The sequence below is a fragment of the Chelonoidis abingdonii genome, chromosome 4 (genome assembly GCF_003597395.2).
Source record: "Chelonoidis abingdonii isolate Lonesome George chromosome 4, CheloAbing_2.0, whole genome shotgun sequence".
Classification (NCBI taxonomy): Eukaryota; Metazoa; Chordata; order Testudines; family Testudinidae; genus Chelonoidis; species Chelonoidis abingdonii.
The window spans coordinates 84,859,969-84,868,123 of record NC_133772.1 but is presented as its reverse complement, the minus strand read 5'-3'; the positions used below and the strand labels follow the sequence as shown (position 1 = coordinate 84,868,123).

General features: G+C 48.8%; 1 protein-coding gene and 1 pseudogene across 4 annotated transcripts in view; one reads left to right on the top strand and one right to left on the bottom strand.

The window, feature by feature from the left end:
* Positions 1–8,155, top strand: part of SLC8A3 (solute carrier family 8 member A3) — a 202,266-nt gene that overhangs the window by 34,438 nt on the left and 159,673 nt on the right. The gene's annotated exons all lie outside the window — the stretch shown is intronic.
* Positions 3,144–6,166, bottom strand: LOC142046655 (uncharacterized; annotated as a pseudogene).

The window sequence follows — 8,155 nt, the reverse complement described above, 5'->3', positions numbered from 1 at the left end:
GTGGAGCCCGCCTGTTGCGAGAAGCTGCGTCTTGCACAGGTTCATCAGCAGCTCATCTTCTTTCATTCCGAATTTTACATGACGGAGCTTAAACGGATTTGCTGCCTCTACCTCAACTTCAAGAACCTGAGAGTCAGACAAAGGATGAACTCCACCTTACGCTACTGCTGGAAGTTGCAGTCCACAAATCTGTTTCCGTTGTTTTCTTGGGGGTCCTGGATGAACAACCTTATCAGCGGATTGACTTGAAAGGTATTACAGTCTACAAAGACCTTTTTAGGGGACTGAACTGCCAGACTTAGGGTATTCTACCACTAACGAATTAGGTTGATTATAATATGTCGACATTTTTTAGAAACTCGATTTTGATAGTCGTATGTGGTGTGCCATTACTATTGAGTCCGCGGACGCTTCTCAGTAAATTTTTCCTCCTGGCCGGCCTCGGTGAGGTCGGTCGGGGGCTCCTGGGCAGACATGGGTCCTCCTGGCCGGCCTCGGTGAGGTCGGTCGGGGGCTCCTGGGCAGACATGGGTGCTCCTGGCTGGCCTCGGTGAGGTCGGTCGGGGGCTCCTGGACATAAATGGGAGTGATTCCAGGTCATTCCCTTCTTTAAGTTTCGTCCAATGGAGATTCAATCCTGCCTGGCATATCAGGCAAGCTTGCCAAAGAACCAGAGAGGCAAACGAGTGCTCCAGGTCAGAGCCCCAGACATGTCGCTTCTATGATGAGCTGCATGCCAGTCTAGGGGGTGCCCCTACAGCTACCCCACCTCTGTGCTTCTCTCTTCCCCCTAGCCCTCCTGGGCTACCTTGGCAGTTATCCCCCCATTTGTGTGATGAATTAATAAAGAATGCATGAATTTGAAACAACAACGACTTTATTGCCTCTACAAGCGGAGATCAGAGAGGGGAGGGGAGGGCGGTTGGCTTATAGGAAAGTAGAGTGAACCACCATTCTAACTTGCTCGGCCTATAGTTGGACTGCTCCTTACTACTGTCCAGGCTTCATGAGCCATGGGAGCAAGGGGTAGGCTGGGATAGGTCCGACTGCGCGGTGCTGCCAACTGGGAGAGCAGCCTGAGGCAGAAGCCTCCAGCTGGTATGATATTCCAGGCAGGACTGAATCTCCATGAGATGAAACTTAAAGAAGAGAATGACCTGGAGTCATTCCCATTTTTTTCCAGGCACTGCCGACCTGAGGCTGGTCAGGGGGCACCCATGTCTGCCCAGGAGCCCCCGACCAACCTCACCAAGGTCAGCCAGGAGCACTCACGGGACGGCGATGATGGCTAGCAGTCATATTGTACCGTCAGCCGTCCGCAGGGCAAGGCAAGGGGATGCTTCTGTGTAGCACTGCAGTACCGCATCAGCTAGCAGCACCCAGGAGAGATTCAGTGATAGTGAGATGAGCGGGCTCCATGCTTGCCGTGGTATGTCGTTTGCATGGGTAACCCAGGAAAAAAGGCGAGAAATGATTTTTTGCCATTGCTCTCATGGGGAGGGGGTGATGGCATGTAACCAGAACCCCCCGCAACAATGTTTTTGCCCCATCAGGTATTGGGAGTGCAACCCAGAATTCCAATGGGTGGCGGCGACTGTGGGAACAGTACAGTAAGCCAACCCTGTAAGCCATGTCATCAGTTGCCCCTCCCTCAGTGAGAGCAACGGCTGAGAATCGTTTTGTGCCTTTTTTCTGCGCAGACACCATACCATGGCAAGCTTGGAGCCCGCTCAGATCGCCGCGGCAGTTACGAGCACTGTAAACATGATGCACATTATCCTGCGGTGTATGCAGCTCCAGAACCCGCAAAAGCAGGCGAGGAGGCGATGGTAGCGCGGTGACGAGAGTGATGAGGACATAGACACAGACTTCTCTCAAAGCACAGGCCCCAGCAATTTGGCCATCCTGGTGGCAATGGGGCAGGCTCATGCCATGGAACACCAGTTCTGGGCCCGGGAAACAAGCACAGACTGGTGGGACCGCATAGTGTTGGAGGTCTGGGATGATTCCCAGTGGCTGCAAAACTTTGGCATATGAAACGGCACTTTCATGTAACTTTGTGACTTGCTTTTCCCTGCCATGAAGCGCAAGAATACTAAGTAATCACAGTTCACAAGTGAGTTGCGATAGCCTTCTGGAAGCTTGCAGCACCAGACAGCTACCGGTCAGTCATGAATCAATTCGGAGTGGGCAAATCTACATGGGGGCTGCTGTGACCCAAGTAGCCAACACAATCACTGAGCTGCTGCTCTCAAGGGAGTGACTCTGGGAAATGTGCAGGTCACGGTGGATGGCTTTGCTGAAATGGGATTCCCTAACTCTGGTGGGGCGATAGATGGAACACATATCCCTATCATGGGACTGGACCAAGGCACCAGTATATAAACCAAAAGGGGTACTTTTCAGTGGTGCTGCAAGCACTGGTGGGTCACAAGGGTCGTTTCATCAACATCAATGTGGGATGGCCGGGAAAGGTACATGACGCTTGCATCATCAGGAACTTTGGTCTGTTTGAACAGCTGGAGAAAGGACTTACTTTCCAGACCAGAAAATAACCACTGAGGATGTTGAAATGCCTATAATTATCCTTGGGGACCCAGCCTACCCCTTAATGCCATGGCTTATGAAGCCATATACATACACACTGGACGGTAGTCAGGAGCTGTTCAACTATAGGCTGAGCAAGTGCAGAATGGTGGTAGAATGTGCCTTTGGATGTTTAAAAGCGCGCTGGCGCAGTTTACGGACTCGGTTAGACCTCAGTACAACCAATATTCCCATTGTTATTACTGCTTGCTGTATGCTCCACAATATCTGTGAGAGAAGGGGGAGACTTTATGGCATTGTGGGAGGTTGGTGCAGCAAGACACCAGGGCAGGTAGAAGAGCGCAGCAGGGCAAACTGCCCATCAGAGAAGCTTTGAAAACCAGTTTCATGACTGGCCAGGCTATGGTCTGAAAGTTCTGTTTGTTTCTCCTTGATGAAAACTTGCCCCCTTGTTTCACTCTACTTCTCTGTAAGCCAATTGCCCTCCCCTCCCCTCCCCCCTTTGATCACCGCTTGCAGAAGCAATAAAGTCATTGCTGTTTCAAATTCATGCATTTTTTATTAATTCGTCACACAAATGGGGGGATAACTGCCAAGGTAGCCTGGGTGGGGTGGGGGAGGAGGGAAGGACAAGGCCATGCTGCACTTCAAAACTTATTTATTGAATGCCAGCTTTCTGTTGCTTGGGCAGTCCTCTGGGGTGGAGTGGTTGGGTGCCTGGAGGCCCCCCCACTGTGCTCTTGGGCGTCTGGGTGAGAAGGCTATGGAACTTGGAGGAGGGTTGTTGGTTACACAGGGGCTTCAGCGGTGGTCTGTGCTCCTGCTGCATGTCCTGCACCTCAACAATACGCCGGAGAATATCAGTTTGATTCTCCAGTAGCCTGAGGATTGCTTCCTGCCTCCTTTCATCACACTGACGCCACCTATCATGATCCCGCTACCTTTCCTCTTGCTCCCACCGCCTGTCCTCTTGAGCGTCCCTCCTGTCCTTGAGTTCATTTTGTGCTTTCCTGCACTCTGATATTGTCTGCCTCCACACATTCTGCTGGGCTCTTTCAGTGTGGGAGGACTGCATGAGCTCAGAGAACATTTCATCACGAGTGCGCTTATTTCGCCTTCTAATCTTCACTAGCCTCTGGGATGGAGATGATGCGGGCAGTGTTGAAACATTTGCAGCTGCAGGAGGAAAAAAAAGGGAGAGTAGTATTTAAAAAGACACATTTTAGAGAACAATGGGTAGACTCGTTCAAGGTGAACCAAGCTGTTAAACATTACGTAGCACATGTGCTTTCTTTACAAGGTCACATTTTGCCTCTTATATTGAGGGCCTGCCGGTTTGGTGTGAGAGATCACACATGCAGGGCCAGCCGGCAACAGAATTTGGCTTGCAGGCAGACATGGTAAGCCACAGTCTTTTCGATTCTTTAACCTTCATAACATCTGGGAGTGGTTTCAAAACCTCTGAATGTCCCCTTAATAAAATTCCCCTATTTCAACCAGGTGACCATGAATGATATTACTCTCCTGAGGATAACACAGAGAAATAAAGAACAGATGTTGCTTGAATGCCAGCAAACACCGGGACCATACGCTGGCATGCTTTGTCATGCAATGATTTCAGACTACGTGCTACTGGCCTGGCATGGTAATGGAGAACAGAATAAGTCTGCCCTCCCCAGAAACCTTTTGCAAAGGCTTTGGTAGTGCATCCAGGAGAGCTTCATTGAGATGTCTGTCTGTGATGGGTTAGATCACAGAAACCCCCCTGGGAGCTGCCAACTGATGTGCCAAGACTACCTCTGCTCCTCTTTTCCCTGCCAGCTCAGGACTCCAGTACCCTGTTTTGCTGAGCCAGACACTCCTGTCTGCTCCAACAAAGCCCCGAGTCTGAATTACTTGCCCCAAAACTGCAGGTTTACCTGAAAGCAGCTCACAGAAGTGTGTTTGTCTTTAGCACTCAGCTGGCCAACTCCCAATGGGCTCTAAACCCAAATAAATACGTTTTACCCTGTATAAAGCTTATGCAGGGTAAACTCATAAATTGTTCGCCCTCTATAACACTGATAGAGAGAGATGCACAGTTGTTTGCTCCCCCAGGTATTAATACATACTCTGAGTTAATTAATAAGTAAAAAGTGATTTTATTAAATACTGAAAGTAGAATTTAGATGGTTCTAAGCAGTAACAGACAGAACAAAGTAAGTCACCAAGCAAAATTAAAATAAAATGCGCAAATCTATGTCTAATCAAACTGAATACCGATAAGATCCTCACCAGTTCCAGAATGCTCCCTTTTGCAGGCTAATCTCCTTTTAGCCTGGGTCCAGCAATCACTCTCACCCCCTGTAGTTACTGTCCTTTGTTCCAGTTTCGTTCAAGTATCCTCGGGGGTGGAGAGGCTCCCTCCTTAGCCAGCTGAAGACAAAATGGAAGGGTCTCCCCAGGGTTTAAATAGACTTTCTCTTCTGGGTAGACACACCTTCCTCCCCCTGTGTAGAATCCTGTCACAAAATGGAGATTCGGAATCACATGGGCAAGTCACATGCCCATGCATGACTCAGGACTTGCAGGTAGCAGCCATTACCCACATGCTACTTTGAACGTCCTCAGGTAGACTTCTTATGTGGATTGGAGTCTTCCAAGCTCTTTTGTCTGTTAAGTGCTTCCTGACTGAGCACTTAACTTGCACATTCCTTTCCCAAGAAGTGACCAAATGTTCTAACTAAGGCTACTTAGAAATCAAGCAAGTATATAGCCAATGTTCATAACTTTGAACACACAAATGGTACCTGCATATAACTAGGATGAACATAACCAGTAGATCTTTACATAGATGTGTTACATGGCATATGTAGCAAAACCCTATTCCAGTTATATCATACATACATTTATAAGCGCCCCCCATAAAGCCTTATGGGGTGCACTGTCACAATGTCCCTATAGGATTTACGCTCCATCTCCATACACATTAATAGACTTTTCCAGTAGCTGTACTGGTCGTGAATGCATCCCAAGTCCTCAGGGCAAATCAATCATTAAAAAACACTTGCTTTTAAACCATGTTTTATATTTACAAAGGTACACTCACCAGTGGTCCCGTCTCTGCCTTCCAGGTCTGGGAGCCCACCTTGGGTGGGTTGGGAGGGTACTGGCTCCAGGGTGATAAACAGTTCCTGTCTGTTGGGGAAAACAGTTTCTCTGCTTGCTTGCTGTGCACTATCTTCAACCGCCTCTTCCTCCTCATCTTCCTTGTCCCCAAAATCCGCATCCCTGTTGTGTGAGAATCCATTGACAGAGTCCACGCACGGGGCTGGGGTAGTTGTAGGGGCACTCCCTAGAGTGGCATGCAGCTCATCATAGAAGCAGCATGTCTGGGGCTCTGACCCAGAGTGGCCATTTGCCTCTCTGGTGTTTTGGTAGGCTTGCCTCAGCTCCTAAGTTTCACGTGGCACTGCTGCGGGTCCCTGTTATAGCCTCTGTGCTTCATGCCCTTGGAGATTTTTTTCAAATGTTTTGGCATTTCATCTTTTAGCATGGATTCATCTCCCCATACAGCAATCAGATCCAGTACCTCCCGTTCAGTCCAAGCTGGAGCTGTTTTGTGATTCTGGGACTGCATGGTCACCTCTGCAGATGAGCTCTGCATGATCACCTGTGCTGATCAGCTCGCCACGCTGGCCAAAAAGGAATTGAAATTCAAAAGTTCGCAGGGCTTTTCCTGACTACCTGGCCAGTGCATCTGAGTTAAGAGTGCTGTCCAGATTAGTCAGAATGGAGCACTCTGGGATAGCTCCTGGAGGCCAATACTGTCAAATTGTGTCCACACTATCCCAAATTCGACCCAGTAGGGTCGATTTCTGCGCTAATCCCCTCATCAGGAAGAAGTACAGAAATCGACTTTAAGAGCCCTTTTAAGTCAACAAAAATGGCTTTGTCGTGTGGACGGGTGCATGGTTAAATCGATCTAACGCTGCTAAATTTGACCTAAACTCATAATGTAGAGCAGGACTTGGACTGAAGTCCTCTGTCCACAGAACAGAAACACCACCAGTGCCAGCTTCCGCTCACTGCCCTCCTGACATGCCCTAACACTGACCCACAGAAATCATCTCTCTGGGAGAAAGCAGGAGTTCAGATTTTACGAACCATTCAGTCCTTGAGCTTTCTGTTAAGAGTACCACATGTGGCAAAGTACCTTCTTCTCCTCAGCAGGCTCAGTCCTTTTAGCCTTGGAGACACAGGCTTGGGCAAGGCAAATTCTTATAAGTAGCACACGGTCTGGCTATTCCTTTCCTCAGTCAGTCCCTTGTGCTTGTTTTCCTTTCCTTCTGGGGAGGGAATGCAACCTTCCTTCCTGGAAGGGTTTGGTGTCTTGCTGCATCTAGTCTACTGGCAGCTTCCTTGCTTCTCTCACCTCCCCCCCGGCCCGCCTTCCATGCAAGGGAGGGTTTAAAAAGGTCTCAAGCAGTTGGAGCCAGCTGAACCTAATTAGTTCCCTGGTAACCCCTTTTCCAGTTGAACCTTATTTTCCCATGGTTATCTCTCCTCAGTGGATAGGGAGAGGTCTTTTAACCCCCTCGGACTAATTCCCCTCCCCCCCCCCCCCCGTAGCTGTTTGTCCTGGGTTTACCACACACACACAATGGGCCAATTGTGGTTTTGTGCAGTAGCAACTGGTCTGAGACAAACATTCCAGGTCACCTGGGCTGCTGTCAGATGGCACCAACTTTTGGTTACTTTCAAACAAGGTGGATTGTAAACTAGCAATGATAAAAGATTTTAATAGTCCGCAGGGGCGGCTCCAGGCACCTGCGCACCAAGTGTGTGCCTGGGGTGGCAAGCTGCGGATGTGTGTGTGTGTGTGTGTGCGCGCACCACTGGTTGCTGTGAGGGCGGCAGTCAGGTCCGCCGGTCCCGCGACTTCGATGGCAATTCAGCAGCGGGTACACCAAAGGTGTGGGACCGGCGGACCTCCCACAGGCATGTCACCGAATCCGCATTACCAGCGGACCTCCCGCAGGCGTGCCGCCGAAGGCTGCCTGACTGCTGTGCTTGGGGCGGCAAAATACGTAGAGTTGCCTCAATAGTCCATTATCAATTCCCCAAGCGATCCACTTCTTCAGCTATCATATTCTTTACAAATGCTTACCGCTGTTACTTGTCACCCTCTTGATGATTTAAAACTGAATTTTAAATCATTCGGACTCACCATTTATGCAGTTTGTTACTCTTTATATCGCTTGAATAGTGATTTCAATGGAGTTATATTGATTTATTCCTGCTGACGATTTGGCCCAATGAGTGTTTGTGCTTGCCTGCATAATTTAGAAATGGCAGAAACTGACTCACTGAAATTTCCCAAGTGGCTAACTCTGATTTAGGCTTATGTTCCAGGGCACTTAGCAAAACAAGGGCCAGTTTCTGATACCCTTACTCATAGCAAGTAGTATTGTATTCTCCAATTAGTCCTATTGAAATCAATAGGGTTACTCAAGGAGTAATTACTCGGTGTGATTGAGAGGATCAGAATCTGGTCTTAAATAAACACTCAAATAATGGAACTGTAATTTTGTGGATTTCCATATGTATGGTACAAAAGTTTAGAGTT